At 33.6% G+C, this 8,247-nt stretch overlaps 1 non-coding gene across 1 annotated transcript; it reads right to left on the reverse strand.

Annotated features, from left to right (window-relative positions):
- Nucleotides 1-2,872: 2,872 nt before the first annotated feature.
- On the reverse strand, nucleotides 2,873-2,962 carry TRNAI-UAU (transfer RNA isoleucine (anticodon UAU)). The gene is given in 2 exon segments: nucleotides 2,873-2,908; nucleotides 2,925-2,962. It is a non-coding gene; the product is annotated as a tRNA-Ile (tRNA).
- Between the last annotated feature and the right edge of the window lie 5,285 nt (nucleotides 2,963-8,247).

Raw genomic sequence — 8,247 nt, forward strand, 5'->3', positions numbered from 1 at the left:
TGGTAGTTTGTGTGTGTGTGTTTGTGTGTGTTCGTACTCACACTGTACTATATAAAATGTAAATCAGTTACCTGAAGATCTATTACGTCACTAGTGAGAAGTTGATTGATTGATTGATTAGGACCTATTGTCGCCGAGTGAGGAGTTAAACTTATATTTTCTATTTCATTTTCCCCCGTGGTTCTTTTGCATCTAAGCATCGCGTTTCCCTGTGATTTTTACGTGTGTGTAATATATATATATATATATATACATATATATACAGTATATATATATATATATATATATATGACTACAGATACTACGAATGTCCTTATCTTGCTCCGAGAGAGAGAGAGAGAGAGAGAGAGAGAGAGAGAAATCGATTGATTTTGAGTTTTCTTGCATCCTGACATCTAAGGTATTGTTGACATCGATTTCGTTTGTTATGAAAGAATAAAAGGAAATTCAATTTAAAATCATGAGAGAGAGAGAGAGAGAGAGAGAGAGAGAGAGAGAGAGATCGAACATTTTTTTTATGGTGTTCCCAGTATCCAATATGACGCAATCCTTGAAATCTGCACAAGAAGTCGGCAACAGTAAGACGGATGTTGGGGGGAAATCCCCTGAGTCTGAACTGGTCACAAGACCAAACATCCCGGTAAAGACCGGGGTTTAAAGGTTTAAAGGTCGCTCATGAATGGCAGAGGCAAGGGACAGTGACATTGCTCTAGCAATCAGGACAATGCCCTAGAGACTGGCCATATTATATGATCAGCGCCCAAGCCTCCTCTCCACCCAAGCTGAGACCAGGGAGGGCTAGGCAGTGGCTGCTGATGACTCAGCAGATAGACCTATAGGCTCCCCCAAACCCCCCAACCTTAGCTCACAAGGATGGTAAGGTTGCAGACACTAATGGCACTAACGAATCTGAGCGGGACTCGATCCCCCGACTGGCAAACACCAGCCAGAGACGTTACCAATCAGGCCACAGCAACCCTACAGTATTAACCACAAATTTAAACAACTGGTCTTTAAAATAAACACCAATATAATTCGAGATATCATTAATAGTCTAGGATATGTATTCACCTCTACTGTAGTTTACTTATTTGTTTGTGAGCAACTAAACACAAAAACTACTGAACCGATTTTGCCCAAACTTGGTAGTCACGTTGGATATGATCCAAGGATGAATTACGCTCTAATACACAGTCCTTGCATAAATCTCTCTATATTGCTCCTTAACTTAATACATTACCCTATATCGGGGAAGAGAAATTCTGAGCAATCATTAATATGAAGTTCTTTATCATACTATATTTCTATACTGCATTTGACAACCTCCCAATTGTACAAAATGACTTTGGTTTGAATTCCATAGATATCAAGATTTAAAAATAATAAAAAAAAAAAACCTGTATTACTTTCTTTCCAATCTTAAATACACTGTACTTCAGTAACAACTACCACATTTTCTTCAGCCCGTACTTTAATACTACTGGGCCTTCGCTGACTACACTGCCATCTGGAGGCTTCATAGTTCATTAGAGAAGTGTTTTTTTTTTCACATGGTAAATTAGTTGCACACTCAAGTGAGAAAAAAACTGATCATATAAGCTGGGAGATGATGCAATCAACCACTCGTGGCTGTATCATGCATTTCTCCCAGCGCTCGATAGGCAAGTCTCCACTCACACATTATTTTCGTCAGCTATCTTATCAGCCAATGTAATGTTGTTGTTGATGTCGAGAGAGAGAGAGAGAGAGAGAGAGAGAGAGAGAGAGAGAGAGAGAAAACATCGAGGAAAATTAATCTACTTTTAACTTAAGGCTTATCGCATTTCAAATTTTGACTTCTCTCTCGGTGATGAAATCACTATGAAAGACGGGTGAATTTACTGAACAATCCAGAGACATCGCTAAGACATCTAGGATTCTTGATAATGTAACGGCATTAAATTGTACGTTATATGAAACGCGTTGTCTTAACTAAATTCCAGTACTAATTCCCTATATATATATATAAATTATATACAGTATATATATATTTATATATATATATATATATATATACATATATATGTACATATACATATATATATATATATATATATTTATATATATATATATATATACATATATATATATATATATATATATATATAATATATATATATATATGTGTGTGTGTGTGTTATAACAACATTAATAATAATAATAATAATAATAATAATAATAATAAATTATAGAATGATTATAAATGTGCAATTCCCTACATATAAAACTGATTAAAACCAATATACTTTTTTCTTTTTTTTCACGCAAACAAACAAAAAAGCACATGGAACTGCAACACAAGACATGTCGGCTATATTACATTTGGTAGTTTTAATTCTTCGACTTTAATGTTGTTACCGTCCTTGAAATATTTTATTTCGATTGTTTATTCCTCTCTTAAAGTTTATTTATTTCCTTTCCTCACTGGGCTATTTTTCCCTGTTTCGGGGCCTTGGGCTTATAGCATCCTGCTTTTCCAACTAGGGTTGTAGCTTAGCTAGTATTAATACTAATAAAAATATTTGATTTTGATTGTTTATTCTTCTCTTGAAGTTTATTAATTTCCTTTCCTCACGGGGCTATTTTTCCCTCTTGAAAACCCTTGGGCTTATAGCATCCTGCTTTTCCAACTAGGGTTGTAGCTTAGCTAGTATCAATAATAATAGAAATATTTGATTTTGATTGTTTATTCTACTCTTAAAGTTTATTCCTTTCCTTTCCTCATTGGGCTATTTTTCCCTGTTAAAAACCCTTGGGCTTATAGCATCCTGCGTTTCCAATTAGGGTTGTAGCTTAGCTAGTAATGATGATAATAATAATATATAATAACAACTGCTCCAGGTGAGGCTCGAACTCACAACCCCGGCATGGCTCAGTGACTGTCGTATAAGTACCGTGCGCTAACCGATTGCGCCACTGGAGCTATATTAGCACTAAATGGTATGAGATTTATCGACATTACAAAGCTTTTAATGCATTTATGTTTCCGGTTTTATAATTTATTAGACCAGCCATGCTTTATGGGGCAGAGAATTGGCCAATAAAGCAAGAGCAAGAAAGAACATTTGAAGTGGCCGAGATGAGAATACTGAGGTAAATGTGTGGTGTCAAAAATAAAAGATAAGATCATGAATGAATTGATCAGGGGAACAGTCAAAGTATTAGAAGTTTCAGAGAAAGTTCAGGAAAGAAGACCGAAATGGTTTGGTCATGTGATGAGGAGAGAAGATAAACTCGTCAGGAAAGACGACTGAAATGGTTTGGTCATGTGATGAGGAGAGAAGATGAACAGAACAGGAAAGAAGATTGAAAGGGTTTGTTCATGTGATGAGGAGAGAAGATGAACACGTCAGGAAAGAAGACTGGAATGGTTTGGTCATGTGATGAGGAAAAAAGATGAACACGAGTCATGAAAGAAAACTGAATTGGTTTGGTCATGTGATGAAGAGAGAACATGAACACGTCAGGAAAGAAGACAGAAATGGTTTGGTCATGTGAAGAGGAGAGAAGGTGAACACGTCAGGAAAGAAGACTGAAATGGTTTGGTCATGTGATGAGAAGAGAAGATGATCACGTCAGGAAAGAAGACTGAAATGGTTTGGTCATGTGATGAGGAGAGAAGATGAACACGTTAGGAAAGAAAACTGAAATGGTTTGGCTATGTGATGAGGAGAGAAGTTGAATACGTCAGGAGAGAAGACCAAAATGATTTGGTCATGTGATGAAGAGAGAAGACTAACTCGTCAGGAAAGAAGACAGAAATGGTTTGGTCATGTGTTGTAGCTTGGCTAGTGATAATATAATAATAATATTAGTACCTACAAGTGTCCCATCAGATATCTCGTAATATCGGCATTTTTTTTTTTTTTTAAATGAGCTGATCCTGGGACATTGCATGCATCTTAGGGAAAACATCTAGTTTTCAAAGACTCACTATTACTTTAATATTTAGGTAGATATGCACACACAAGCACACACAGATTCAACCCTTCCACTCCCTGAACTTTTACTAATTATAAACCCTTTCGCCAAGGTATAACTACTCCCTCTCCCCTCTACCAGAAGGACGGGGAGGGACCGAGTAGTTATAAGTCTGACAATGCCACTTAGCGTGACTGACGTGAAATATATATATATATATATATATATATGTATGTATGTATACACATAAGTACATACATATAATCTGCACATATTAAATCAAGAAGCTTTGATCATAAGTTCCACGGTTTATCTAACTCCTAATTAGATATAATATAAAAAAAAAAACATGCCATGTATACAGTAAGTAGCAAAGGAACACCAAAACTATACATATCGTCTAGACGTCAGAGGCAAATGTATACATTTAGACGATATGTATACTCGGATAGTCAGTAAGGATGTTTTTCGAATGCTTTCCGTAACCCATTATTGAACTCATAGGATTTTGGGACATATGACCTGGTGTGGCCAGGGAAGGTCATTCGTGCCCAATTTTAACTGGGTGAAACCCTGCAGCTGCACTATGGAGCAAATAATTAGAGGAGTTGGACAGCAAGATGGAAGAAATAAAGTGGGAACTGCGGTAAAAGAGAAGAAACTAAAGCGAGTTAAATAATTAATGAATCTTTGTTATGTGTCCTTTTATTTAATACTATTGTACACGACCCGTCAAAAACGACGGCTGAACATTTAGATATGCGTAAACACGAACACGAACATACAACCCCTCACACCAAAGTATGGCTACTCCCCCTACCCTACCTGAGGGACGGCGAGAGAACTAGTCGATATAAGTCTGGTAATGTCGCTGAGCGTGACCAGAAAGAAATATATACATAGAACACACTTACACACACACACACATATATATATATAAATATATATACACGTATATATACAATATATATGTATATATATAGTATGTATATAATATATATATATATGTATATATATATATATATATATATACAGTATATATATACTGTATATATATATATTTATATATACATACATATATATATATATATATATATGTATATACAGTATATATATATGTATATATATATATATATATATATTTATATATACATACATACATATATATATATATATATATACATATATATACAGTAAATATGTATGCATATCGTATGTATAATATATATATATATATATATATATTTATATATATATATATATATATACATATATATATATATATATATATATATATATATATATATACGTATATATACAGTATATATAGTATGTATATAATATATATATATATATATATATATACATATATATATGTATATATATATACACACACAGTATATTTACGTATATATAGCTAGACACTTGCTCTATATTATACAAAGGAGATCATTCTTTTTACTAAGCCAGATTCTTTTTAGAATGCCTTACGCAAACATGCATCCCAAATGTATCCTGGAGATTGTTTGAGATCTGTTTGCAGTAAACCGGTTAGTTTGGGTCAGTTTTTTTCTTCACTTATGTTACTTCAAGAATCCCGGGGCAAGATTTGGGGAAGAAAATATTTCCTATAATTTCTCCTCATGATTTTTTTTTTTTTTTTTTTTTTTTTTTTTAGGACAGAATGACAAATAGCTCGACTAAATAACACCATTCTGCAAATTTTTAGAATTAAATTGCCTCTTTTTTTGATTGTGTAAAATATCATTGTTTTTTTTTTATTATTTATTTTTCATTTTTCATTGAGGCCAGAATAAAAAATCCCTCAAGACAAATTAACACGATGCTATGAATCTTTATCATTAAAATTTCCCCTTTTTTAAATGTATATATCTCCTTACTTTTTTTTTTTATTTTTTTTTTTTTTAAGGACAGAATGACGAAATCTCTCAAGACTAAACAGGATGAATTTGTAAATTCTTATAATTAAATTTTCATTTGTGTTATTCTTTAATTGAATCGCTAAACTGAACAACACGAAACTATAAGTTCTCATAATCAAATTTTCACTTATCATATTTTTTAATCTCATAAAATGTCTAATGATCATGAACCATGATAAATTCATTCGATAGAATATTTATAAAATTATTAATTCATGACAGCTTGTCTTTGCTTGATTATTATTATTATTATTATTATTATTATTATTATTATTATTATTATTATTATTATTATTATTATTATTATTATTGCTAGCTAAGCTAAAGCCCTAGTTGGAAAAGCAATATGCTATAAGCCCAAAAGCTCCAATAGGGAAAAATAGCCCAGTGAGGAAAGGAAATAAGGAAATAAATAATTGATATATATGAAAAATAAGTACCAATTAAAAAATATTTTAAAAATAGTACCAACATTATAAACTTTAAAAAGACTTATGTCAGCCTGTTCAACATAAAAATTACTGCTGCAAGTTTGAACTTTTGAAAGAGTTACATATAGACAGGTTCTATGAATCCGTCAGTATAGAATTATAAGCCAATAGATTTATACAATTCTTTCAAGTTGCTAAAATATTCTAGCTATGTTTTTAATAACTTGTGCTTTCCATTAACGAAGGACTAATTCCTGGATGTTGGAAATATTGGACCCAGACTAATGCAAGTTGTAGTTCTGAGTGTTCTAGCTAGTGTTTAAAATTTTTTCTTCGCCAACGTAATGTTTTGATAGGCGTGCATTTATATGTTTGTATGTATGTATGTATATATATATATATATATATATATATATATATATATATATATATGCGTATATATATATATATATATACATACATACATATATATATATATATATATATATATATATACATACATATATATATATATATATATACATACATATATATATATATATATATATATATATATATATACGTAGATAGTAGGTTGGCCAGGGCACTAGCCACCCGCTGAGATACTACCGCTAGAGAGTTAGTGGGTCCCTTGACAGGCCAGACGGTACTGTATTGGATCCCTCTCTCTAGTTACGGCACATTTTTTTTATGCCTACACATACATCGAATAGTCTTGCCTATTCTTCCCACATTCTTCTCTGTCCCCATACACCTGAGAACATTGAGATTAGTAAGCAATTCGTCTTCGCTCAAGGAGCTAACTACTGCAATGGAATTGTTCAGTGGCTATTTTCCTCTTAGTAAAGGTAGAAGAGACTCCTTAGATAGGGTAAGCAGCTCTTCTAGAAGAAAGACACTCCAAAATCAAACCATTGTTTACTAGTCTTGGGTAGTGCCATAGCCTCTGTACCATGGTCTTCCACATTCTTGGGGTAGAGTTTTTTTGCTTAAGGGTACACTACGACAAACTATTCTATTTTATTTCTCTCCGTATTGTTTCTTTTTTAAGTTTTTATGATTTTTATATGAATGATTTATTTTAATGATGTTGCTGTTCTTAAAATATTTAATTTTAATTGTTGAATACTTCTGTTGAAGTTTATTGATTTTCTCAATTCCTTTCCTCACTAGGTTATTGTGAAAGCCCCTGAAAGCCCCTCTACCGAGTGTGCAGATGAACTTCGTAAGACTTTTGAGGTGTGCAGTTCTCTCAGATTCCCAATGGAACATCAGAACATTGGCCGCCTTCCCTCCCTGTCCGCCCTGGTCTCAACTGTTGAGGGGTTTTGATACCACTGTCTACACTTGAACTACGAACTTATGCCTTTGATTGAATGGTGATGGTGAATACCCTACTAGATACAAGACCTCCACTATCCGTGACTACGTTCGTCGGGCCCTCTTCCATTGTTCTTCCTGGACGGATTGCCACGAAGAGTTGGATAGGATTACCCTGGTCCTTGTGAACAGCAGATACTCAAAAAGGCAGTTCAATAGAGAGGTCAAATCTGTTATGGACAACTGGTGAACTTGTGCGAGACTGAGCCCAGCAATGAGAGTATGCCTTCCGGTTACAACTTATACTACAAAGGCATCATACACAGACAGTACTGACAGTTGGAGAAGGGCATGAGGGACATCATCAAAACCATCTCACCCCGTTCAAGAGGACTCCAACATCAACCTCATCATTTACTACCATACTATAAAAACCATATCAGTCATTATGAAAAACAATCCGGCCCCTCCAAAGCAGGAATTTCTGAAGAGATCCAATGTTGTTTATTCTTACCAATATCAAGTCTGTGGATGCCCCGACCGTTACATTGTAATGACAATGATGAGACTCCAAAAAATTGTCATGCCACATC

This window comes from Palaemon carinicauda, chromosome 24 (assembly GCF_036898095.1).
Source record: "Palaemon carinicauda isolate YSFRI2023 chromosome 24, ASM3689809v2, whole genome shotgun sequence".
Lineage (NCBI taxonomy): Eukaryota > Metazoa > Arthropoda > Malacostraca > Decapoda > Palaemonidae > Palaemon > Palaemon carinicauda.